Raw genomic sequence first — 26,958 nt, 5'->3', positions numbered from 1 at the left:
TTGTGCTTCATACTCATTTCCCATAGTTCTCTCTCTTGGTGTAGCTGATTCTCTTCATTACTGAACAATTGGAACTGGTTTGAATCATCTCATTGTTGAAAAGAACCACATCCATCAGAGTTTATCGTTGTATAATCTTGTTGTTGCAGTGTATAATGATCTCCTGGTTCTGCTTATTTCACTTAGCATCAATTAATGTAAGTCTCTCTAAGCCTCTCTGAAATCATCTTGCTGGTCATTTCTTACAGAACAATTCATATACCACAATTTGTTCAGCCATTCTCCAATTGATGGGCATCCATTCAATTTCCAGTTTCCTGCCACTACAAAAAGGATTGCCACAAACATTTTGGCACATACAAGTCCCTTTCCCTTCTTTAAGCTCTCTTTGGGATATAAGCCCAGTAGTAACACTGCTGGATTAAAGGGTTCCATCAACAATGTATCAATGTCCTAGTTTTCCCACATCCCTTCCAACATTCATCATTATCTTTTCCTGTCATGTTAGCCAATGATTCTGAGAGGTGTGTAGTGGTATCTCAGAGTTGTCTTAATTTGCATTTTTCTTATCAATAATGATTTGGAGTACCTTTTCATATAACTGGAAATAGTTTCAATTTCTTCATCTGAAAATTGTTCATATCCTTTATCAACTGGAGAATGGTTTGATTTCTTATAAATTTGAGTCAATCTCTATATATTTTGGATATGAGGTCTTTATCAAAACCTTTGACTGAAAAAATATTTTCCTGGTTTATTGCTTCCCTTCTAAGGTTATTTGCATTAGTTTTGTTTGTATAAAAACTTTTTTTTAACTTAATATAATAAAAATTTTCTATTTTGTGATCAATAATAATCTCTAGTTCTTCTTTGGTCACAAATTCCTTTCTTCTTTACAGGTCTGAGAGATAAACTATCATATGTTCTTCTAATTTATTTACAATCTCATTCTTTATGTCTAGATCATGAGCCCATTTTGACTTTATCTTGGTATATGGTGTTAAGTGTGGGTCAATGCCTAGTTTCTGCCATACTAGTTTCCAATTTTCCTAGCAGTTTATGGCAAATAATGAATTCTTGTTCCAAAATCTGGAGTCTTTGGGAGAAAACCCCAAATTAACATCAACTATGTGGTATGCAGTCTTTATTTCTTCTGTCATACACTTTCCAATGAAAATTTAAGGTCCTAAGAGTTGACACCTCTAGTGTAGAGAATGTTCAATGAGGAAGTTCTAACTATCTATGTAGGTCAGCAGCTGATACATTTAACTGTGGGATTAGGGATAGATACCATAAAGGCCATGAACTTGCATGGGGAAAAAATATTTTTCCTCATTAACTTCTGACTTAAATTTAGCATTTCCTTCATTTATTTAGAAACATGATTCTGAGAAAAGGGGGATAGGCTTCTTCAAAAGAGTCTATGACACACACACAAAGTTAAGAACTCTTGGAACACTGAGAGCTTAAGCTATTTGCCAGGGCCAAAGAGCTAGTATGTATCAGAGGCAAGTCTCATGTTCTGCCTTTCTCTGAACCCACTGGTGTTCTCATATCCAGAAACCTTGCTATGCCAATTCTCACCTATGACAGCATAGAAAATGGTCTGTATAAACGCTTATATAATCATTAAATGATTGTTGAGTAATTGAATAATTATATAATTGAATTAAATATTATATGAATTATTTAATTGGTATATGAAATTGGATAATTGAATTAAATGACTGAATTGAATAATCATTGTCTATTATAATTATTGAATGAATTAAGATATGCAGTAATGTTAAAAAGAGAGCATTGCAGAAATCTATGTTTAGGCTTTCATTTATCATAAAAATTATTGTTCTTTCCAAAGCCAGGAGGATAGAAAAGGTTTAATGGAGAAGTTAATGGAATACCTGGGGGACTCAGAATTAGGGTTATCAATTCAATTCAGCAAACATGAATGAAAGTCATAGCATGTATAAGAGTAGAAGAAATAATGTTGAACATGGAATCCCAAAGACCTGATTTTGAATAGTACCTCTGTCAACTACTAGCTATGGGATCTTGGTCAGATCTTTAACCATTTGAGACAAAAACACTGGAATCATTTTGCCTTTTCCTTCTCCTGCTCATTTTATCGATGAGGAAACTGAGGTAAACAGGATTAAGTGACTTGCTCAGGGTCATACAGCAAGTAAGTGTCTAAGGCTGAATTTGAACTCACAAAAATGAGTCTTTCTAAATCTAAGCCCAGCGCTCTAACCATTGCACCCACCTAGCTGCCCCTTGTTTAAAGTAGGCATCTAGAAAGTGGTGATAATGGCTGCAGCACTTATTCCAAGGAGGTTGTTTTGAAGCTGAAATGTGATAATATACTAAAGTGCTATATAAGTATCACGTGTTATTATTAAGACTCTCTTCTGTATGTTGGAGGTATAAAAATGGGTACAATATAGATCCTGCTCTCCAGGAGATTATAGTCTAAAATGGGTCAGAAAATTGCACTCTAAAAGATAATCCAATAGAGTTTCATGGAGAAGATACCAACTGATCTGAGCCTTGAAGGGAAGAAGAAAATGCCAAAGATGGCACTGGGGTTGAGTCCATTTTAGACACGACTGAAGGTGGGATAAGACAGGGGAAGGAGAATATTTCTAATTTGAATGGAAAATCAACTCTGTGAAAGGAATGCTTCTAGGAACTGAAAATGGAAAGGTTATTTAGGATCATGCTGTGATGAATGCCATAATCAAGATTTTTGGGGCAGTTAGATTGCAGTGGACAAGAGCACAGATCCTGAAGTCAGGAGGACTTGAGTTCAAATCTGGCCTCAGACATTTAATACTTCCTAGCTGTGTGACTCTGGGCTTAATCCCAATTGCCTCAGCAAAATAAATAAATTAATTAACAAATAAACAAACAAACGAATGAATGATAAATGTAATAGTGAGCCGACACAGATAGTGGGTCTTATATTCCTCAAGTGTAAATTGAGGGAGTAGGGGTTAAATGACCATGAAGATTCCTTTCAGCTTATTCATTTGCCTTCTAGGTCTGGACTTTTTGCAAAGAAATTAGCCTGTCCACGGGGAAAAAGGAGCGTCCATCCTTTTTAATTTGTCCTGTATTTACTTTTCTGTGAACCTGTCACAGTTAACTATTAGAATGTAAGCTCCTTGAGGGAATGAGGCAATTTCCCCCCCTTTTTTTCTTTGTTTTTCCAGCCTGTCCCATAGTAGACACATAATAAATGACAAGTTTTGTTAATGGATCCTCTGCCATCCCAGATTGGGATTAATATGGACCCCTCTCTGTTCTATATCTCTACTTCCATGGACCCCCCGAATGAATCTTATCACATATCATATCCATAGCTTGACTTGGGCCACCTCATCTTGGGAATAAGTCATGCTACGCTTTCATTTTTGTGGATTCTTTTGATAGCCTCATAAGTAAATTATGGGATATTTATTGGACTTAAATTTTGGGGGACAGAGCACCAATGGTCTGCACTCACTCTAGGTATTACCATCCTAATGATTTCTTCCCTCTGCATGATGTTGATGAATAAATTTTCTTAACTCAATTATTTCTAAGACAGTAGTTTAAATGTGGGCTTTATCAATAAGTTTAAGAGAGAATAGAAGGAAGTATATAGAAATCAACATGAGGTCCACACTGGGGAGTGGTTCTGGAGTCCTGGTATCACTCCTGCATTGAACTTCACACCAGTACCCCCAAGAGTATCTGAGCTGTCTTTATTTCTGACAGTCTGGTCTGAACAGTTTGAGGATTTCCAGGCTATCAGCAGACTCCTATTATACTCTGGAAAAAGAACTTATTCAGTGCTTCTGTATCAGGAAACATCTGCAACTTTGGGGAAATGACTTTGGTTGAACTGCTGTGGTTGCTGTCCAGAGACACAGGTGTAGGGACTACAGGAAAGTCATATGAGGACAGAAGCCATGGATGTGCTGCCTCAGATGTTTCATGACATCCTGACATTGGGTATATACTTTCTGGTTTTTCACTCAGTGTTTAGAGAGGGAATTCTCCCTGATCAACTCTGCAAGAGATGGACCTTAAGATCATCCATCTAATCCATAGATTTACAACTGAAAGAATCCACAGAAACCACTGAGTCCATCCCTATCATGTTACAAATGAGGAAAAGGAGAGAAGCTAAGTGCCCAGGACAACAAGGCTATTAAGTGTCTACTGGAAGGTATGAATCCAGGTCTTCCTAACTGCAAATCAAACACATTATACGATGGGAAAGGCAGGGAGAAAAGTGGTGAAATGTGGCACTGGGCAGGCATCCAGAGAATTACAACCTCTGTGTCATGAGAAGATTCTGCAAAGATTCCCTTTTCCTTTCAGACCAACAGCAGAGACCAGAATTTCCTATTAGGCATTTGGAATTTCAAAGCTGAAGGGGAACTGAGGGCCAAACCTTCTTTCTCTAAATGAGATCAAAAGATGGGAAGAAAGTTACCCATGTATATATCCTGTAAATTAAAGGCTATTAAATAAAAAAAAAAAAAAAGATGGGAAGAAGCAGAACTTCAGCTAGGCTGGTACTGACATTCAGAAGGTTCTGTTAGTATTTGTATTCCTTCGATAGATAGAAGCAACAAAATTTAGTACCTAGTTGTCAAGAACGATTCATTAAAATCTGAAGCTATCAGGTGGATCTCACTAACCCTCCTCATACATACTTGCAATTGCACCCCAGATGAACTCCTCTCCTGATGGATGGCATGTCATTGGTTCATAAGATTTAGAGCTAGAAGCATCCTTCTAGGCCATTGAGCCCAACATTCTCATTTTCCACATGAATAAATACAGGCCCAAAGAATAATCAGCACAAGATGGGGGCCTTGTGTTCCAACAACCAATGTTTCTTTTTCCAAGAATTAACCTTAAAAAGTTGATTGGAGGATACTTTCATGATACTGGCCCCAGAAGATGGAATTGTTAGTTATAACTCTGGAAGTGACATGCATCAAATAATACAGTTATTTAGGCACTGAGCTTTAAATAAAGTCCAAGAATCAGACCAGAGCTCCTTCTTCCCTATTCCTATCCCCTTCAGTTGGCCGCAGTCTCTTCAGAACTCAATATTGCTCATAATCCTATACACCCTGATCTGTTGGAGAGAGGTGGGGGCAGGTCTTGAAACCATCAAAGCAGTGCTTTGATACAATAAAGATGTTTTCTCTGATGTCACTAAAATGAGAGGCGGGTTGACAGGTCAATTGATCAGGCAGAGCAACCTGCTTCAAGATCTTTCTCAAAATCTGTTCTTCCTTTCAAGTTTGGCCTCAGACTGTTTGCATTTATATCGTTTGCTCTGCACAAATCCCATTCCTTCTTTGCAGATGGATATAGCTGTCAAAGACATGGCATATTTTATCCTACAGCAAAACTTTTAGAAAGAACCAGCTGTTCTTCAGGCAAGGTTAAAGCTCCATCAGCCACTATTTACCATTTTACAAATAGAAAGCAGCTCCTCTTGCATTAGGATGGCTTAACTGGGAAAGAAAAAAAAAAGATAGAAAGTTTATGGGCCCTGAGCAAATCTCAACAAGTTGGTCATCTTCTAGATCAACCTTGAAAAATCTCCTCTGGCCTACTTTCTTAGGATGAGGAATAATGTTCTATATGTGAATAGAAGAGAAAGTGAGGCTTATGAGGCATTATACATGTTATCTCATATCCCAACAACTGTGTCAAGCAGATGCCATTATTATCCCCACTTTATAGATGAAGAAACTGAGGCACAGAGATGTTAAATGGTTTTTCTAAGTTTCACAAAATGAATCAGCACCTGAGGTAGCTTTTGAACTCAGTCTTCCTGACTCTTAAGTTTGGTGTCCTATTCATTACACTATCAAGCAAGCTATGGTAGAATCATGGAATAGGAAGGGATCTTGGGGTTCATCTCATCTGATGACTATCCAGAGTCTTTTTTTTTAACATTTTTAGTGTTAACCTAACAATCTTCAATTAAGCCAAAGTAGTCCAACCCATTAATCAGTCAAAGAACATTTATTAAGTGTCTCCTCTGTGCCAGGCACTATGCTAAGCACTGGAGACACAAAAAGAGGCAAAAGATAGTCCCTAACTTCATGGACAATCCTTGGCTATGTAGCTTTGATTGATACAAACTTCTTTTTTCTGGTTTTATTTATTTTATTTTTAATTTATAAGTTTCTTTAAATCAAAACTAAATGTCTTTTTTCTATAATTTTAATGCTAATTACTTGGTTATCACAGGGGATGATAAAAAGAAATAATAAAAAATGGTATCATTTATATAGAGTTGTGAGGTTTAGAGAGTGCTTTGCACATGTTATCTCCTTTGATCCTCATGACCCTATGAAGGAGATGCTATTATTAAAACCATTTTTCAGATGAAAATAAGGATCAGAAAAATAAATGACCTTCCAAGGGTCAACTAGTAACTGTCTGAAGCAAGGTTTGAACCCAGGCTTTTCTGATTCTTAGGAGGAAAGAGGGGGAGGGAAAAGAATTAGTTAATTAATTTTTAAAACATTTCTTAATCACCTACTGTTCTAAGTGCTTTATAAATGTTATCTCAGTGGACTTATCTAAAAGCTTTTAGATAAGGACTCATTCCACCAAGCTACCCAGCTGCCTCTAAATCCAATATTTTTCAGTATTCTACATGGGTACAGATTATATACTGAAGAAAGAGGACAGCTCTCAGTTTGCTGATGGCTTAGTCATAAACTAAAGATGACTGTGAATATGATTTCCTTACAATTGAGTAATCATTTTCTGTAATCATTCTGCAATTGATTATGACAGAATTCTTGGCAATTGCTTCAGACCAGACCTGCATATGATCATGTACCCACATGGTTAACACTTGGAAGAAATTAAGCTGGGTCTTAAGTATTCAATGAACCCCACCCTCCCTCCACAAAGCAAGTAGGCTACAATATTTTAGGACACATTGAAATTGCAGCCAACTTCAACAGTGGCTGCTGTGTTTTTTCTACCCACTGATTCTCAGGGTCACTAGCTTCAAGACTAATGAGAATGGGAAAATCTGAGGGAAAATGTCTACTAGTAGATGAAAATCTGAAACTCTTCCATGGGGCAGCCATATTAGCATTCAAAGAGAAGTTCTTCCCATAGGTAAAAGCACCTGATTATATACTCACAACCCTGATAACCATAGCCATGTTATTTTTTCCTACTAGGGCAAAATATACATAAGGAAGTAGCAGTTAAATGGCAGAATTTCTCACATTTCCTAGTAGAGGCTAATAGAGGAATTTGCCAAATTGATATAATTTTGCACCCAAAGACCACAAGAAAGATTATTTCATTGGACTTGCTCATTCCTCTTGTGCTGCCCATGGAGATTTTGTGGAGATGGCATTGAAATCAACAAAAACTGAGGTTTTTTAAGAGTTGGGAGTTAGGAGGGAATATCTTAGAGTCATGGGGGATAGCTTGTCTAAAACCATGGAGATGGGAGATGGGAATTGGTAGATTGACTTGGGAAAGAATTAGTACATTTTATTTCTAACTCCTGAATCAAACAAATACACACACACACACACACACACACACACTTATTTCCTTTCTCTTTTCATGCTTAGCTAATTTATACCAAAGCTACAAAATATTTAAGTATACATTGTTCTAATATGGAGACTCTTAATGAGTTATTCATAGAATTTCTCTATTTTTTCATCCTCTGAATCAGATGTTTCATCTCATAAAACAGCAAGGCATAGACAGGGGAAGCAGGTAAACCTGTGGAAAGCTTAACATGAGACTCAAAATTAAGCCATATCATTCTGAAGAGCATTAAAAAAGAAACAATTCTCTCAGTTTTTATATAAACTACTTTTTTTCATCCATGCCAGTGGAAGCACAATATTTGGACTTTGAAATCCCAGTCCCCAATATGTTATATGATGAAGTAGAAACGTCAAGAAAAACAACTCAGATAGGAAGAGATGCTTGACCAATCTAAGTATATATAAAAACAATCTACGTGGAAGGGCATCAAGAAATCAATTCTCAAAATAACTAAAAAAGCAAAAGATAATGAACAATGGTTGGGGAGGGAAGCAAATGACATTTCTACTGAAATAAGATGTTCAATGGAAAATGATACCTATTGACCCATAGGCCCATTTTTCAGCTTCATAAAAATCTTTATGATTTATACTCATATCAAGGGCATCCTTGATGAAAAGCTGAGGCAAGAATCGGGCTTTTGTGAACAAGAGTCTACAATTGATCACATTTTTAAATAGTTCATTGAAAGGCAAAAATAATAGATTATTTGTAACCATGTCTGCCTCATGCTATAATTTGCTAGAGTCTGGAGTTTGGAACATAATGAAGATAGACTCCAGAAAACTCCATGAGTTACTGGGAGATGTGTTTGCTAAGATCTTGTCAATAATCTTTTTAAAAAATACTATGGTTAAGCAAAGAGATACCAAAAGACTGTGGACATGCAAATGTCCTGATTTTTTAAAGGGCAGGAGGGAAGTGAGTGAAGATGGTGGTTTACAAACCACAAGCTAAGGAACTTGACCTTGATCTTAAGCAAAATCATAGTGTGTTATTTTGTAAAGGAATGGTCTGTCAGCATGTAGAAAAGATAGAAATGATTCATTAAAGGCAGCATGACTCAAAAGGATAAGATTTAGAATTGGAAGGGACTTTGGTGGTGATGTGATTGAAACTCTTCATTTTAGAGAGGTAGCAACTGAAACCCAGCAAGAAGTAGGAAGAGAGTTGCCCAGTCTCATATAATCACTAAAGGACATAGGTAGAATGACTCCACTGTACCATACTTACCTCACTACACAATCTCATGAAGAGTAACTTTTACTAAATTAACCTCATTTCCCTTTCTGCTAGGACTTCCAGATTGGAAGATCAGGGGAATATCATAATCATAATGCACATGGACTTCTGCAAAGCAATTGATGAAACTATAACTCAATTCAACATTTACTTAGAATCTTCTATGGAAAAGATGTATAAGGATAGACTACTTTGAGATGGTGATGACCTCTGCTGCCCTTTAGAAGTCTACATTCCACTGAGCTGTCCTTGGTAACAAGATGGAGAGATGTGAATAAAACAAAAGAAGGGTTAGTTGAATTCAGAAAGATTTAAATGATAAGACCCAAAGAAAAGTCATTAATATGCTAATGTCATCTTGGTCTGAGCTCTTCTGGAGAGAGCTGTTCCTGGGCCTTGGAATGTTTAACATTTTTATCAGTCCCATGGATTAATGAAATGCAAATCGAATTTGCAAATGCTAGGAGGAATAGCTAACATGTTGGATGACAGAATCGGGATTGGAAAAAAGATCTGGCCAAGCTAGAAGGATGAGCTAAATCAACCAAAATGAAATGTAATAGGGATAAATCTAAAGTGTTTCGCAAGTACAGGATGGGGATGTGGCTAGACAATAGCTCATGTGAAAAACACGTTAGGATTTTGATGGAATATAATCCCATTATGAGTCAATAATGTGACATGGTGGCCAAAAAAAAAATTAACTTGATCTCATGATACATTAAGACAAGGTCAGTGTCCAGAAAGTCAGCAACATGTCGTGGATACAGAGGGCCAGCTTTGGAATCAGGGAGACATGAGTTTTATGGACTGGCTGTGTGATCCTAGCTAAACATTGAGAGATTAAACAAGTTTCTCAGGGTCTTATAACCAATAGATGTTAGAAGTAGATCTTGAGCTCACTTCTTTCTGATGTGGAGACCAGGTGTCTATCCAGTATACTAAGGATCATTAAGCTATAGTCTGTGGGTCAGATCTAATCCACTATGTTTATCATTTTAGTTAGCAAGTCATACAAAAAGAGACTACAAGTGGGATGTGATCCTTAAACCATAGTTTGATTACTCCTACATGGTGAACTCACATGTTGATTTTCTGATTTTCAAAGTAATTAGTGTATGTAAAGCATATGGGTAGCTCTTGATTATCCTTCTTGTTCTAATAATAGAATATCCCAAAACGAATTGTGTTAATCCATAATTGCAAATGGAGATCAAATGGTTTTCTAAGTTCTTGTTTGTATTTATAAAATACAACTAAATGGCAAAGATATATAGATACTGCTCTCCAGGTCCCTTTGGATGGGAACATAGCCAAATCACTTACAAAAGTCCACATAGAACAAACAGATTTTAACCAAGAACTCTCTAATGATATTCTTGCAGAAAAGATGGAGAGGTGTGATATCTCTCTCTTTTCTCTCTCAGTATACATGTATGGCTGTATGTATATGTGTATGTGTGTGTGTGTGTAAATCATATATCAAGTAAAGGAAGAGAGAAGAGTCCTGTGTTTTCCATCTCCTGATATGAATAATTTCAACTTTAAAATTTCTCATGACCTCATGGAATCTCTAATTTTTGTTTCTATTGTGATTGCCTAGGTAAGATTTTGACCCTCTAGTAAAAAAAAAAAAAATTTCCTTCCAACTCTTTCCTATAAAACTTTCATTTCTTTTCTGATGCTTTCTTCTAGCACTCTCATTTCAACTATATCATTGATGGGGAGGGCTCTATCTTTTTAATTTTAATTTTATATTTATATATTTTATGATATTTTTAACTTTAAAAAAATAATGCTTGCATTATTTCTTTCAGGAATTCCACTTGACCTTATTGCCAAACTGTGTTTTGATTTGAGGTTTTGCATATAGAAGTTTTTTAATTATTGTCTTTTATTTGTTTCTTGGACATCTCTATTCCTTTTTCGTTTATTCTTTTTTTTTCAACTTTCACAAATTAAGATTTTGTGTTAGGGCTACACTCTTTACTCTTCTACAAAAAAATATTGGGCATTTCATTTTGTGCTGCTTTGTATTCCCTTCGATCCTAGTATTATTTTCTCTGAGTATTGAGACATTCTTCAAGGGATCTGCACATTTTCAGAACACTTTACATAGTATGATCCAGGACAAACACTAATCACTGCTCTAGGAATTTGAGCTTTGCAAGGTCTTCACCTCAGTTGGGGATAGATAACAAAATTACAGGTTTGCTTTAAGTTGGAACTCCAGTAGACTCTGCTGGCCCCAGTCTCTCTTAGTTGAGTGGGAACAGTCTGTAGTTCTGAATGGCAGAACTTCATGATTCTCCTTGCTCTGAGCTCTCTGCCCCAGACACAAATCTCAGCCTGGGTCTGTGGATGAAATCCATGACCTACGATAAATGCCACACTGCTGCTGCTCACTTTTGTTCCTGCTCCTTTCTCATTATACAAACTGAAACAAAATCTGAGCAGGACCGAGGACTGAACCTTCCCCTGGTATACAGCCAGGCGTCAGTCTACCTAGCCACAGTTCACCTCCTCTGAGATCATAATAACAAGCTGTTAGTTCTCTCCTGTTTCTGCTGACTGATTTGTACACAAAATTAGGCCCAGTCCTCATTGAATCCACAACTATTCCTTGTCCTCATACACACCAAAAGGCCCAGGTCAGTCCTTGTGCTAGAAGGCTCTAAATGGGGCTTTCCTGGTTGGACTTCCCCCAAGTACCCACAAGCCTCTGTTTCCCCTTGATGAGCTGGACTGGATAAGCATTGTTGCTTCTCTTTGGATTTCCCAATCACTACTTGGTATGGTATACTTAGTGGTTTTTGTTTTTTTTTAATTAGTTTAGAGGAGAACTGAAGTTACTGCTTTCTCTTACTATGGCATCTTGGCCATCTCCATGAGAGAGCCCATCCTTATATTAACCTTTATTTCAATACAAAAGGAGTGCAGTGGTCTACTCTTAGACCTTATATTTATAATTTTATTCTTCCCCAGTCTTCATGGCCATTGAGTAAAACAAAATCACCTTTCTTTATTTTCCACAGGCCAGTGACTGATTAATAAGTCTTGGACCCACCTCCAATGTCAGAGGCAGAATCCTTGTCCTCCATTTTTTCTGCTGCCAGCACAAAAATAGGTAGGAAGTTGTTTGTATTCAAAGCTGGTTTAGCTGACAGAGGAATGCTTTCAGTCAATCGATCTTTCCCTGCCATGGCTTATGAAAACAGAAAGTTCTCCATCAGATCTTCACCCAAATCTATGAACTGCAATTTATTTTCCACAATAGTTCATGACTGGTATACTGTAATAGAAACAGGAAAATCTTAAGTTCCTCTGATATAATGAATTCACTCGAGCTTATAAAGGTCTCATTCTACTCCCTATATAAAAGTAAGTAACTTTTAGTTTTTAGAATTTATTAAAATAAGTCAAAGTAATGCTCAAGAAGTAAAAAATAACCAAAAATATGCCCTTAGATTTTGAAATTCTGTGGCTTTCCTTTTGGTTCAGACAGCTGCTTGAATGACCAGTCACATTTGCATTTCATATTCACACAGATTCAGAAAGGAAAGCATACAGTTCTACTCTGAAGCTGAAATGGTCATACCACGGCAAACCCAAGAATTTTCTACTTGGAATGGACTTTATAGATCAACAAGACATCCCTTATCTGAGGCATGGAGCCCCACCCACTACAACATTGACAAGTGTCTGCCCTCTACTTGATTATTTCAAATGACCCAGAACTCGCTATCTTTTGAAGCAATCCATTCCATCCTTGAACAGCTCCATTTGTAGGAAAGCTCTTACTTCTACTAAACTGAAATCTGCTTCCCTATAATGTCCACACATTGGTACTTGTTTTGACCTTTGGGGTCAAGCAGAACCAACCTAATCCTTCTTGGAAGATCAAGTAAGGATTCTTTAGATATTTGGAAGCAGTGATCCTGCCTCCTCTATTCTCTTTTCCAGAATAATCATCCTCAGTCCCTTCCTTTCTTTTGTTTAAACAAATAACGAACCCAATTACAAAGTGGCCAATGGTATGGCCTAAGGTTAGGATGGGTAGAAAAATCTGTATGCTTCATATAATACATCTGATAGCAAGAAGTTGACCTCTTTCTATTTTGGGTCTATGAATGATTTGGGATGCAGATAAAGGATTTGATCCTAAAGATGACACAGAGATAATGTATTGAGCAGTAGAGTGACAGAGCCAGACCTGTACTTTAGGGAGATCACTTTGGCAGCTGAATAGGAGAGGAACTGGAATGGAGAGGACCATAATAGTCTAGGCATGAGGTGACCAGGGCTTGAACCAGGATGATGAGCAATGTCAGAGGAGAGAGGAAGAAATATAGAACAGATGTTATGAAGGTAAAATTAACAAGCCTTGGCAATTTGGATGGGAGAGGTAGGTAGATGTAAGAGAGAATAAAAAGTTAAGGATGATACCTATTTTGCAATCCTGGATGAATTGGGTTAATGAACCTTCAATAATAATAAAGGTATTAGGAAGAGGGGAAGGTTTAGGTGAAAAGAAGTAATGAGTTCTATTTTGGACTCACTGAGTTTAAGATAACTCTCTGGGTCATTCAGTTCAAGATATCCAACAGATAATTGGAGATTCAAGAATGGAGGTCAGCAGAGAGGTTAGGATTGGACCAGTAAATCTGAGAATTATTGACAGAGATCATTGAAACCATGAGAGTAATGGAATCACCAGATGAAGTAGTACAGATGAAGAAGAGAAAAGGGAAAATTGAGAAATAATAATACTTAGTAGGGATCAGATAGTTAGAAGGAGAGAGTAGTGTCATGAAAACTTAGAAAGAATAAAGTATGAATCAGGAGAGGGTAGTCAAGTGTCAAAAGTTGAAGAAACCTAAGGAAGAATGAAGATTGAGGGAAAAGCCACTGTATTTGGCAGTTAAAGACTGTTAGTAACTCTGAAGAGAGCAGTTTCAGTTGAATTGTAAAGCTGGATGTCAAACTGTAAAGAGTTAGGAAGAGAGTGAGAGGAAAGAAATGAAGGTATCTATTATGGACCACTTCTCAAGGAGGTTAGCCACAAAAGGAAGAGAGATATGGGAGGAGAGTTATCAAGGATGAAGATTTTCCTGAAGGATAGTGCAGTATTATGGAATTATCATTAGACTAGACACAGCAAAAAACCAAGTTTAAATATTACTTCTGACACTTCAGCCTGTTTCCTCATCTGTAAAATGTGTACACTCACCCCACAAGAATGTTGTCAGCATCAAGTAAGGTAATGTATATGATGTATATAAACCTGACTGCTTTATATAAATGTTAAACAGAGTCATTAGTTCTTCAAAGTAGAAACCTCAGAAATCATATACACCCGAAGAGTAATCACCAAATATACTTTAAAAATCTATTAACCTCCCCCATGAAGCCTTTGCTGATTCTACCCACCCCCATCCCTACCAGAAAATAAAGTCTGCATCGTCTGATCTTATAGTGCTCTTTATAAACCTGTAACCAGAATTTGCTTGAAAAATAGTTATCATTTATATGGTGTACTTTAAGCTTTACGAAGCAAGTTACATATATTATCTCATTTGAATATCACAACTCCCTTAGAAGGTTAGGTGGCATTAATACTTTATTTTACAGATGAAGAAACTGAAGCATAAAGGTTAAGGGATTTGCCAGAATCACATATATAATATCTCTAGATTTTTTGACTCCAAGTCCATCACTCTAAAGCATATTAAAATGTAATTGGTAGAATTTGAACCCAATTCTTTCTGACTTTCCATTCATTACACCGTATTACCACTCACACTAAGATAAGGGAAGCATGATTATCCCTCATGAGCAAAGTGTGGTTCAAAATCACTTAAACATAGTGACTCACTCAGTGTTATAAAGCTTATAAGCTTCAAAATCAAAATTTGAACTCAGGCTTTTGGCTCCGAATACTGTTTTTTCCCCTTACACCACTGGTGGCGATGCTCATTTTTTTGCTCATTGCTAGCACTTCCCCCTCTGAAGGTCTTAAAGACTCCAGTGCTTTTGTGTCTTTTGGAACTTCTAGGTTGGGAGAAAATCACATCACCATTTGCCAAAGATGATTTCATTTGGACTTAAAGTGATAGTGTCTCCTAATGTCCCATTTCTTCACCCAAAGTCAAGAATAAAAGTGCTCAACAAATTGAGGATGGCCTGGATTGACCTTGGCTGCAGGGTGATAGTTTGTTCAAAATGTTTCTGCCTTTTCTCTCCTTTATCTACTATTTATTAACATAATTGAGAATCAGTATTTGGATCAATCAATCAATCAGTAAGTATTTTTGAGCACCTACTATGTGCTGGTCCTTTAGTACATGCTAGGGATTCAACACCAAAAGCAAAAATACTTCCTGCCCACTAAGGGCTTATATTCTAGAGGAAGAAACAAAGTGTACAACTATAGAAAGTTGATGGGAAATAACCTCAGAAGGGAAGATGTTACCACCTGTACGTTAGACCAAAACAAACAAACAAACAAAAAAAAAAACTGTAGAAGGTGATGCTTCAACTGGATTGTGGAGAAAATCTGAAGGAAACCTCTACCAAGAGGTGGAGATGAGAAAAGAAAGCACCCAGTGTTGGGCAACAGAGAGTGCAAAGGCAAAGAATAAGTATGGGGAAGGGCAAATAGGCTAATATGGGCTGGTCTATAGATTGTGCAACAGCTAAGGGGAGCCATATTGTCTCTGGGTCTATAAGTTTAAATCTTGCCTCAGACACTTAATAGTTGTGTGACTTTACCTCATTTGCCTCAGTTTCCTCATTTGTAAAATGAGCTGGAGAATGAAATAGCAAACCACTCCTGGACCTGCCATGAAAATCACAAGTGGGCTCACAAAAAATTGGATGTGACTGAAATGACTGAACAACAAATAGATTGTGCAAAGGGAAATGACAAGTAAGAATTCTGGATAGGTAAAAAGAAGTTCAGCTGGGAGAGGCTGTAGATGCCATGGGAGTGTACTGAGTCTACAACATGGTCAGACATCTTACATTTAAGGAAAATCACTTTGGCAACTATGGTGGGGGTGGATTAGAAAAGGGAGAGACATCAGGCAAGAAGACTAAATAAAAGAGTAATTCAATAGTCCAAGTGAGAGGTGATTAGGGCCCAAGCCAGGAGCTAACTAGAGAGAAGGGGGACAAATTAAAAAATGTGGAGATGGAAATGACAAGATTTGGCAATAGGTTTGATGTGCGGTTATTGGAAGGATAACTAAGTCCTTGGCAATAACAGAGATATCAGGAAGAGGGGTGAATTTGGAGGAAAACTAGATGCCTCATATTTTCCAGGTGAAGGGCAAAATAAGAATCAGGACATGAAGTGGGAAGACAAGGAAAAATTCTATACTATGCACCTCCAGAGAAAAAATTGATTGTAATCTTAATGTGAATTGAAGCATACTTTTAAAAATTTTTTCTTTATTTCTATGGGTTTTTTTTTACTTTAGTTTTCTTTTTAGTGTTTTCTTCTTAGAACAACTAATATGGAAATGTTTTCTATAATTTCACATGTATAATCCATATCAAATGGTTTACCTTCTTGAGGGGAAGGAAGGAGAGAATTTGGAAATCAACTTTTTAAAAAGTGAAATTTTAATGCATACATATATAAGTGATATATAATATATAAATATATATAATTTCTATAGATATAATACATATATTGGCATATAATTTTCATATATTGGGGAAAAACAAGTGTGTAGCTAATTAAATAAATGACACCTAGTCCTTAAAAATAAAATAAAATAGAATCCATTTCAGAGATATTCATTGTTTTACCTCCAAAGAAATGACTGCCCAGTGAAGGGGAAATTTGGGAGCTAGAATAATGTTCCTTATGAAACTCCTCAATGCACAGAGGATATCATTTCCCTCTCTACACAACAGATTTCTCCAATGGTTTGCTGGTGACCAGATATCCCAAGAGAACCTAAATAATAAAATCTTACCCTCTTCTTCTTCAGCTCCATGTTAACCAGGAGTTAATCTAGTTAACTCATCCTACTGTTCCTAAATAGAGAAAAGTGAATCACCATGTCTATGCTGGTTTATATCCAAAGATGAACAAGCATACATATTGCTGCTGCTTCCGTTCTGCAGTTTCTCCTACTGCTCAGAAAAAAATTCCACTCTCAGAAGCAGAGGATGAATGTGGAACAAATTGTGAGGTACTAATATGGTAGAATATCCCATTGTCATTTTAAAAAAAGATAACCATGAGGAACCCATAGAAATATGGGAAAACTTGGACCAAGTACCACAGAGCTAAGTAAGCAGAACCATGACAATAACATGTACAGTGATTATAATCACATAAGTAAAAACAACACAAAAACAATTGAATTCAGAAAATATAACCAATATTAAATCCAGAGTGTGGTAGAAAAAGACACAGCTGATGCATGAGTCAATACTGCTTGTCTGTTTTCCTTTATATCATAGAAAGGAGGATTTTCAGGGAATATACATGTGGAAATGATCATAATATAAAAAACATAAAGATGTGAATTTTTTTAAGTTAAAAGAAATTTTGGAAGTTAGGAGGAAAGTGAATAGAAAAGTTCGAGCAAAAAACTTTGGAGAAAGTTAGGAGGACTCTGGCATGAGAGGACATAAGTGTGAATGGTAGATATGTTATTTATCACCTATATAGGAAGGACTTACTGCTTCCTATCTCTGGGTGCACTTTCTTCATTAGTGTTAAGAAGCAAGTAAGCCAGTAAGTGCACTAACTCTCTAAAGTCTGGGTTTTAGTTTCCTAGTTTGTAAGATGAAAAGGTTGGCCAGGATAACCTCTACAATTTCTTTAGTTTCCATATCCTGTGATTCTAAATTCAATGGTCAGTTTAGGTAACTGTGTTGAGATGGTAAGCAAGACCATTCACTTACTCTTATTCAACCCTAAACTAATATTGATCTACTGACTCATTAGATATCCCATTATGAATATTCTCTTTGCTTGAAAAGATGTAACAATTGATCTATTAACTGATAGTTTTTTCTCCACTTCTGAACCCCCAGTCAGAGACAGCATTCTGGCAAAACACTGCATTTTAAAGTCTATTGTCTCTCTTTTCCCAGGACATTCTCTTCAAGAATGTCTCTTCCCAAATGCATTCCCATTAAGCACACAGATTAGCTAATGCCTGTGGTTATAAGAAACAGACTTTCCCTGTGTCCACTGGAAAAGGCTTCAGGCTCTCATTTAAAACTCTTGAGGGGAGAAAGGAAACAATTATCAGCTTGAGGTCTAGGGGAGAGTTGATACTTTAACTCCAGCAATCATCCCCACAAACCCAAGAAGCCCATATAACCCCCTCTTGGAATCCTGGCACCCACTCTTCATAGTGACTTCCTCCACCCATGCTTCAGCTGTTGCTACTCCACAGAGCTGAGATTGCAGGTTCCTCCTTGATTCTGAGAAAGGGTATGCAAGCTCACTTTTTTTTTTTTTAAATGACTACCAGGTTATGGTCAGTCTTCAGTTAATGCAAAGTTCCTCTTTGAATTCAATCAAGGAAACTATTTCATACTTTATAAAATCATAGGAGGGCATAGATACATTTTTGCACTTAGTTTATCATTAACATCTTGTTACTTTTGTTATCTTTTCCTTATCTTCTGTATCCTCAGACTTGCCATTGTTTATAGGGAGGAACAGTTAATCCATTCAAAATACTTAAATTTCTTCAGAAGTTAACCCCCCTTTTTGTCACAAGTAAATTCAAGAGTTTTGTGTGAAAGGGAGACACACACACACACACACACACACACACACACACACACAGACAGAAACAAAGAAACAGAGACAGAAAGAAAAACACAGAAAGAGACAGAAAGAGAGCTACACACAGAGAGAAAGAGAGAGACAGAGACACAGAGAGACAGAAGACAGAGGCATAGAGTGGTGAAGAGACAGGGAGAGGGAGAGGAGTTAGAGAGGAAGAGAGAAGGAAGGAAGGAGAGAGAGGGAGAGAGGAAAGAAGACATTTAAGAATTCTGTGTAAGAAAGAGAGACAGACACACACAGAAAGACATAGAGAGGAAGAGAAAGAGAAGAAGACAGAGGGAGGGAGAAGGAAGGAAGGAGGGAGAGGGAGAGAAGTTCTGTATAAAATACAGACACACACACACAGATCCAGAGTGACAGAGAAGACAGAGCCAGAGGCAAAGAGAGACCTTAGAATTTACAGATTTGTTTTTGTTTTTTGTTTTCTCTTTCAAGTAAATTGATTTCATTAGAATGCAAGACCATTTACCCCGAGGGACAGTTTAGACTTGATGCGCAGACAGACAGGTGGGGAGACTCCTAGGGATTCTCCCATCAAAGCAGTTTGCTCAGTTGAATGGGAGTGGCTGTTCTCATGCCCCCTTGTGGTAGTCTTTAGTAACTGCTACATTCCTAAACACCTGGCAACTAGGTGGCCTAGTGAATAGAGCCCTGCCATCAATTAGATCAGAGGTCAGTTCTGACTTTAGACACTCACTAGACTAACCCTGGACAAAACCCTGGGGTTTAGAGACCTCACTATGTAACAGTAGGCTACCATTTCATTTTCAATAATAATAATAATAGTAGTAGCATCTCTAGAAAGAGTCCTTTAAAGTTTGCAAAGCACTTTATGTATTACATAAAGTTATCTCGCTTAATCTTCACACCTGGGAAGTAATTATACCCAACATAAGGAAACTAAAACTAAGACCAGTTCAATGATTTTCTCGGGGTAACACAAGCTAATAAGTGTCTGAGATGGGATTCAAACTCAGCTCTTCCTGATGCTAAGTTCAGTACCCCACATACCTTCCACCCAGCTTCTAGTCTTCTTCTCTTTGGGGAGATAAAAAGCTGATTTTAATAAGTACTTTGTATGTGTACTATATACATCGTTTACTAACAATGTTGGATTTTTACAACAGTTCTTCAAGTTAGGAAATGTGGCGATTGTTCCTCTTTCCCATTTGCAGGTGAGAAAACATATTTGCTAACCTAAGATCACAACAGTAAATGGCAGAGGTGGACCTGGCATTCAGGTCTTCAAACTAGGAACCTCACACTCCTTCACACAGCTACACTATAGGTAGGAGGAGTTTACCTTTGTTTCTCCTGTTGAAATCCTCAGGAAGTATCAAGTTCCCTCCCAATGGAGGTCTTCAAGCAAAGGCCATAAAAATCACTTATCAGTTCTAATGTGGGGAGGACTTTTGCCAGTCTGTGAATGAGTTGGAGTAGGGGAGGCCCCTTTCAGGTCTAGGAATCTGAGTTTCTGTGATCCTAGTCATTATTCAAAGACCAGGCCAAATGTCATCTCTTTTTAAAGAGTTTTATTTTTTCTGTTTTGTACATAAACTACACACACACACACACATCTTCCCCTTCCAGATTGAGGTTTTGTTTTTGTTTTTATTAATGTATTTTTGATTAGGTAAAAGAGTCCATTCTTTGCCATATTTCTTACCTAGCTTTAATCACTGATTGGGTATAGCCTCAATCAAACAGACCTGTTAAAGACCTTAGTTTTAAAAAGCTAAGGTCTCCCACTGCATCTGGGGCCATCTCTTGGCCTCCTGATCTATATCTTGCCATTGGGCTCAGATGGTTTCAGAGGAAAATGTGAGACCAGCGACTCTGTACAGCCCACCCTCACTTAAATCCAATTTATGTGCATGTCATGGCCTCACATCCCTGATGTCATGATCCTCTTTGAGAACAAAAGAACAAACAATAACAACCAGGACTAAAGTCATTTTCCTTTGAGAACCCACAGCATTGGGTCTGTACCTCCCTTAAGAAACTTCCCATGTTCTATCTGGTTCCATCATTATCTCTATGTGTGTTTCATTCTGGCTACAACCACCGTGTCATCCTCGACTTTATCCTCATCATTGTATCTTGGTAGTACTTAGCAGCTTTTCATTGAATTCCATTGAATGATTCTTTATTCCACATACATGAATTAGACCATGAGATCCAGAGGATAGAAAGTACCGCTCCTCTCTTAAGCCCTTTAATAAATCCCAAGGTCAGAACTGGAAAGACAGTGAGTGTTCAACTTGCTGAATTGAAAAATTGAAAAGATTTTTGGAAAACAAAACAAACCAACCAAAAATATTCTTTGAAGCATCCAACCAGCTCAATTGTAAGAGAGGAAATACAGTTCCAGGCCGAGATAGCCCGGAGCCAGAGAGCTCCCCATTAAGTCTCCCACAGTTGCCGCCCACACATCCCATTCAGATCTCAAGCTTGTGTGGCATGTGGCTAGACTCCAGAGCTCGGGCCTCCACAAGTCTCCTGCATGGTTTGTCACCCCCAAGAAACCCACAATGCTCTGCTTAAACCTGTTCTCCTGCTCCTTTTCTCCCAGATGGAGTTAAGTCCAATTTCACTAGGGAACTGTCCAGCAAAAAAGAGAAAAAGAGAAAAAAAAAAAAATCTGCTTTATCAGAAGAAAAAAAAAAAGATCAAAGTAAGTCATTTCTTACCTGATTTTATCCCTGCCCATTCTTCTCTACAGAACTATATCGGTGAGACAATCTCCAGGGGTTCCCAATTTTTAAAAGTCACTCCACACCTTGCTAACTCCTCATCTCCAACCCAGAAGATATACCCACTAGACTGAATAGTGTGTCTCTAAATCTCATCACTTATGACATCCAGAGACCACTTGGGTCATTTTCCATGTCAGCTAGACAGCAATCAATTGGAAATGTGCATGACCAGGAAAATGAGGAAAGGGGCCAATAGCTGCAAAGCTGTAAAATCTCTACCTCTAAGTTATGGATATAGCCACACCTCCTTGCCTGGGGATGGTTTGAGAAGACTAGAAATCACACTAACCTAGGAAAAGTTCAAGTTTATTTCTACCTTTCTTCTGAAAGTGTGCTTTCCAGATCAAAAGATATGCCAGTCTAAACAGAAGATGAGACCTTGAATCAAGTGGCACAATCTATCTTCACTGGAGTCCAGTCTGTCTTTTTTTTTTGCCAGCCCCTAACTGCCAACAGGGGATCACAGAGCAAGTCGGAGAGAAAGGTCAGAGGGTAGCAGAACAAGAGGGTGGAGAGAGACTGGAATTGGATAGGGAAGAAAACAAGAAGAGAGGAGAGGAAAGAAAGAGAGATGAGGAAGAGAAAAAGAGACTATTAAAAAGGGAAGGAAAAATTGGGAAGGGAAAGAATAGAAAGCGGGGCAAGAAGTAATCAAAGAAAACAGGGTTCAGATTTAATGTGACAGTGAGAAAAGGCACTAGAATTGAGTGCCCTCAATACAATAGTCTTCTCAGAGTTCTCGGACAATATCTCCCTCCCCTCTCCTGCTCTGCTCCCCTCCCTATTACTCCACCCCAACCCTCTAATTCTTTTTCTTAACTAGTATAATGCTCACACCCCAGGCAAAGAAGCCAGGACAGCTTGGAGAGCAGTTGTAATAAAACCAAGCCCCTCTGCCAAGAGAAATTCCCAACCACATCCAGCTCTCAGTGGGCCCTGAGCCACCAACACCCACGAACCCACAAGCGGTTGGCTCTGGGGGCCGTCCCCACCCAGAACACTGCTTTCCATAAAAGCAACAATTGAGAGCAGCATCTAGAGAGAAAAGGGGGTGTGCGTCTGTCTGTCCGTCCGTATGTGTATCTGTGAGTGATGGACATCCGACCACTCGCTTGTGGAAAAACGAATGAGTGGATTAAAATAAATAAATAAGTAAACTCTCATTGCTGGTGGCCAGGACGCAAGAACTTTGAAAGAGAGTGAAACAGTGCCCGGGTCCCCTGCCAGGCATCCTGGGCGACCGGTCGATAGCAGAGGAAGGAGGCAGAGGAGCAAGAGGGAACAGGATTGAGGGCTGGCATCTGGGGCTGGTGCATTGGGACAAGCCGAGCGCAACGGAGCGGAGAACCCCGAATCTAGAGTGGTCGAAGCAAGGAAAGCTGGGCTTGGGGTGTCCCGGAGTCCCTTTCCCAAATTGTCAGGAGGGAGAGCGTGCCTCAGCCTCCCAGACTCCGGAGAGGGCCGGGATGGAGGGGGCTGGGGGAGCTCCGGGAGGAGAGCGAGGCTCGGGAGGGTCTCCAGCTTGCAGGGCGCAGAGCGCCGCGTACTCACCACTCAGTCTAACTTCTCTCGGGTCCGCGGGTCAGTGCACTCCAGCCCGGCCGGTAGGGCCGGAGGCCGGGAAGCTCAGATGAGCTGGGCTGTGATGGACTGCTCGCTGCTAGCGCGCTCCCGGCCGGGCGTGTGAGGCTGAGCAGAGGGGAAGAGAAGGAAAGGGAAGGGAGGGGAGGGGGCGCTCGGGGAACCGGGCAGAGGGGGAGGGACCAAGAGCAAAAAAAAGTTTTTCAGACTGCCGCCCGACTGGCTGGCCTAACCTGCTCCCCCACCCCCAGCGCTCCTTACGCCGCCCCCTCCCCCTGCTCTGGGGCCAGGCAGTCACCTCGCCCCTTGGGGCGTCCCCTCCCCCATCCGGCTAACCCGCCGGCTTGGCGGGGAGGTCTGGCGGGCCCCTTCGAGACCTTTCGGTGCCAAATCGTCCCCCCACCCCTCCACCCCTGCCCCGGCCGGGGCAGCTGCACTGGCGCGCCCTCTCTACCGGCGGGACTTTCTTAGGTTCAGAGTTTGAAGAAATGAGAGATGAGATGCGGCGCACAGGATACAGGAGGAGTTACGGTCCCAGATTGTGTCCAACTTCCTCGCCTTCACCTCCAGCTTGATCATCCCCTTAAAGGAGGTATCTCAAGGAGTGGAAGCCCTTCCTCTGCGTTCCAGCGCTCTCTCCCCAAGATAGGAAGGAATCCCCTGGAAGATCCCTTCTCCTGACCGGGTCTCCCTGCTCCTCACCCTTCCACTTGTGCAGGAAGGCCCAAAGGGAGAAATCTGCCGGCAAACGGGACCATCAGCTCTGTCTGAGAGCCCTTCACTTTAAGAGCGGGGCTCCTTCCAGGGCACTGTCTGTCATTCCCCGGAGCTGTCAGATTTGTGTAAAAATACTGCCCTCCATCCTGGTCCGAATTAAGCAGGAAAGCCACGCCAAGAAGAACAAAAGTCTGACTGTGAACCACGAAGAGAAAATCACTCAGAGGGCCAAAGAGGATGAGGCCATGGGCACCCGTGACTCACCTCCCTCCAAAACGCTGGGAATCGGGTGGGGTGGGCCGGCTGGGTCCCTCCTAGCCCACCAGGCCCCTCTCCTACCTGGTTAACCAGGGTCTGGGAAGAAGTCAGGTGGAGGTCACCTAGGCACGAGTCCTACGTGGTGCCAGCAGGCTTCTGGCTCCACGCTCTGGTTCCTCTGGTGGTGAAAAATGAGCCGGTGTGAAAAAGCTGGTGACTAGAGAGCAGGGAACTGAGCAAGCAGGGGCCTGTGGGCTGTCTTTGGGAGGGATGAGGAATGTATAAAACTCCCACCTCTCACTTCACGAAGCAAAGTGCTCCCTGAGATGAGAGACACATGGATGAGCTATATGAACAGTTGTCTTAGCTGGGGGATCCTGAGGATCACAGTGGTTAGAGCACAGGCCTGGAGTCAGGAAATCCTGAGTTCAAACCCAATTTCAGGTATTTACAAACTGTGGGACCCTGGTCAAATCACTTTATTCTGTTTGCCTCAGTTTTCTCATCTGTAAAATGAATCCAAGAAGGAAATGGCAAACCACCCCCAGGATCTTTGACAAGAAAACCCCAAATGGGGTCACAGAGAATCAGACACAGCTGAAAAAGCAATTCAAGAACAACAAAAGGAGACCCTTAAATGTTAGAACATGGTTTCCCCCTCAGTCCCAGGTTCCCTTGTCAGCTGTTCCCCCTTCCTCTCTTTCCTGTCCCTTGAGGCCCACCTTGTCCTTCAAAACAAACAGCATTAAAAAAAAAAAATAAAGTCCAATTACCTCCCAGCTAAGGTAAACATTCCCTAAAGGAAAGCTGCCTCTGGGCAAGTATGATTAAAGAAAGAGGAAAGTTGTGTCTTATGAATGATGGCATCTCACAGAGGCCTGGAATTTCATTCAGAGAAACTCAGCTCTAGACTCTTTTCCATTCCAAGCTGTCTTTTCTAGAACTCCTTTCTTAGACTGTTTTTTTTTTTTTGGGGGGGGGAAGGTGGTGATGATGAGGATGACAAATAGATAAGCCCCCATTCACAAAAACTTTTTCTTTTAAGGGTTTTATTTGGCTTTATAATAAAGAAAGGGAGAGGAGGAAGGGAAATGGGCTCTAGGAATCAGATTTCTTGGGATACAAAAGCCTTTTAATTTCCTGGGGATTGGAAATTAGAAGAACTAAGAAACACTTTACACAATGTGATGTCGCATTACCAACTAAAAGTGACAGAGGGGAGAATGGTGGAGAGCTGAATTAAGAGGCTTTAAACCTGGGTTTGAGTATTGCCCCTGACATTTATGATCATAGAATGAGAAACAGGTGATCTTAGACATCATTTAACCTTTTACAGATGAGAAAGTTGCAGCCCAAAGTTGTGATTTGCACAAAATCACAGAACTCTAGGCAACTTTCTAAATCTAAAAACTACAGAGAAAATGCCAGCCTACATGAGAGAGATTTTTGCTGTTTTTTTGACTGGTAAAATCATAGTTCCAAGTCCTTTTTCCCCCCTTTTGCTACTTTAAGTCTCTTCTCCTTTCTGAAACCTATTTGCTTATTCTGTAAGATGGGGGCAACAATACCTTCACTACTTTAGCTGAACATAGTAATAATATTATCTTAGGATTTACTATAGGTAAGTGAAGGCAGTGAAAAAAATGTTCAAAGTGAAAGCCCAGACCCTTGTTTCAGATGTTAACCCTAGCTCAAAACCCAGTTCTGGCACTTGTTATCCATAGAATCTAGATTCATTCATTTAATCTCTCTGAGTTTCAGTATCTCTATTGGAAAAGTGAGGGGTTAGACCAGATGGTCTCCAAGGTTGTTCAGGTTCTCAGACTGTGATCCCATAATTTCAGAGTGTTGTCAAAAGGTTCAGTTGAGATAATAGATGTAAAGCTCTTTGAGAACCTTGAAAGACTTTCAAAGTTATTGATTAATATTACTTTTATTATAGAATTTTAATGCTGAAAGGGAATTCAGAGGCTGTAGACTCAGTTTTCTTTTCTCCCTAAAAAGAAATGGCCACATGAATTGTCACTAATCTCTCAGGACTTTAGTTAGTTTAGTTTGTAAAATGTTCCATTTCCCACTTCTGTGTTTTTGCTGTAGCTGAATGCCATAATCTCCTTCCTCACCCTCATCTCTTTGGAATCCTTGTTTTCCTTCAAGATTCAATTCAAATCCCATCTTCTACAAGAGGCTTCCCTGGAACCATGCCTTCTCTTCAGGCATGTAACTACTACATGTAGTCTCCTCCCACATTTTGCAAGTGCATGTAGTTTCCTACTACATTTATAAGTAGCTACATGTAGTTTCTCACTACATTATTGTCACTATGTGTAGTTTCCTCCTGTATTTGTAAGTAACTATATGTAGTTTCCTCCTATACTTGTAACTTCTTGTAATTTCCTACTGCAATTGTAAGTAAACTACATGCAGTTTCCTTCTACAAGTAAGCTTACTGAGGACTGAACAGTTTCATTTCTGTCTTTGTATTTCTAGCACTTAGCAGAATATTTAGTGAATGATGATGTTCAGTTGTATCCAGTTCTTTGTAACCCCATTTGGGGTCCAGACCCAAAGATCCAGATCCACAAAAATACTGGAAAGCTCTTTGTCATTTCCTTTTCAAGTTCATTTTGCAGATGAGGAAACTGAGGCAAACAAGTGACTTGTCCAAGGTCACACAGCTAATAAGTGTCTGGAGCCAGATTTGAATTCAAGAAGATGAGTCTTTCTCATTCCACGTCAGCACTCTACCTACTTGTTTACTTGGTGCCTAGCATAATATATGCTTATTGATTGAGTTTTAATGAATGAATGAATGAGTAGAAAACCTCTAAGATTTTTTTCCAGCTCTAAATCAATGAATCTAGAGGCTAAAGTGCCTGTTTTCTAATCCCGTTTGCTCAGAAGTGCTCTGAACTGCAACTAAGTGAAGGCCACATCCAGAAGTGATGGACTTTCACAAGACAGACT

General features: G+C 39.4%; 1 protein-coding gene across 2 annotated transcripts in view; it reads right to left on the bottom strand.

Moving 5' to 3' along the window:
* The window catches only part of FBLN2 (fibulin 2), a 206,034-nt gene extending 182,182 nt beyond the window's left edge, over positions 1 to 23,852 (bottom strand). The window contains exons 1-2 of one of the 2 annotated variants that reach the window (XM_031956699.1): positions 23,719 to 23,852; positions 22,987 to 23,124 (exon numbers count right to left, since the gene is read on the bottom strand). The gene's annotated coding sequence lies outside the window, so the exon portion shown is untranslated. Of the gene's footprint in view, positions 1 to 22,986; positions 23,279 to 23,718 lie in introns of those variants that run through there. The other variant, XM_031956704.1, reaches the window with a different exon arrangement.
* Between the last annotated feature and the right edge of the window lie 3,106 nt (positions 23,853 to 26,958).

The sequence above is a fragment of the Sarcophilus harrisii genome, chromosome 1 (genome assembly GCF_902635505.1).
Source record: "Sarcophilus harrisii chromosome 1, mSarHar1.11, whole genome shotgun sequence".
In the NCBI taxonomy this organism is placed as follows: domain Eukaryota; kingdom Metazoa; phylum Chordata; class Mammalia; order Dasyuromorphia; family Dasyuridae; genus Sarcophilus; species Sarcophilus harrisii.
The sequence above is the reverse complement of the archived record's forward strand: the minus strand, read 5'-3'. Positions and strand labels throughout refer to the sequence as shown.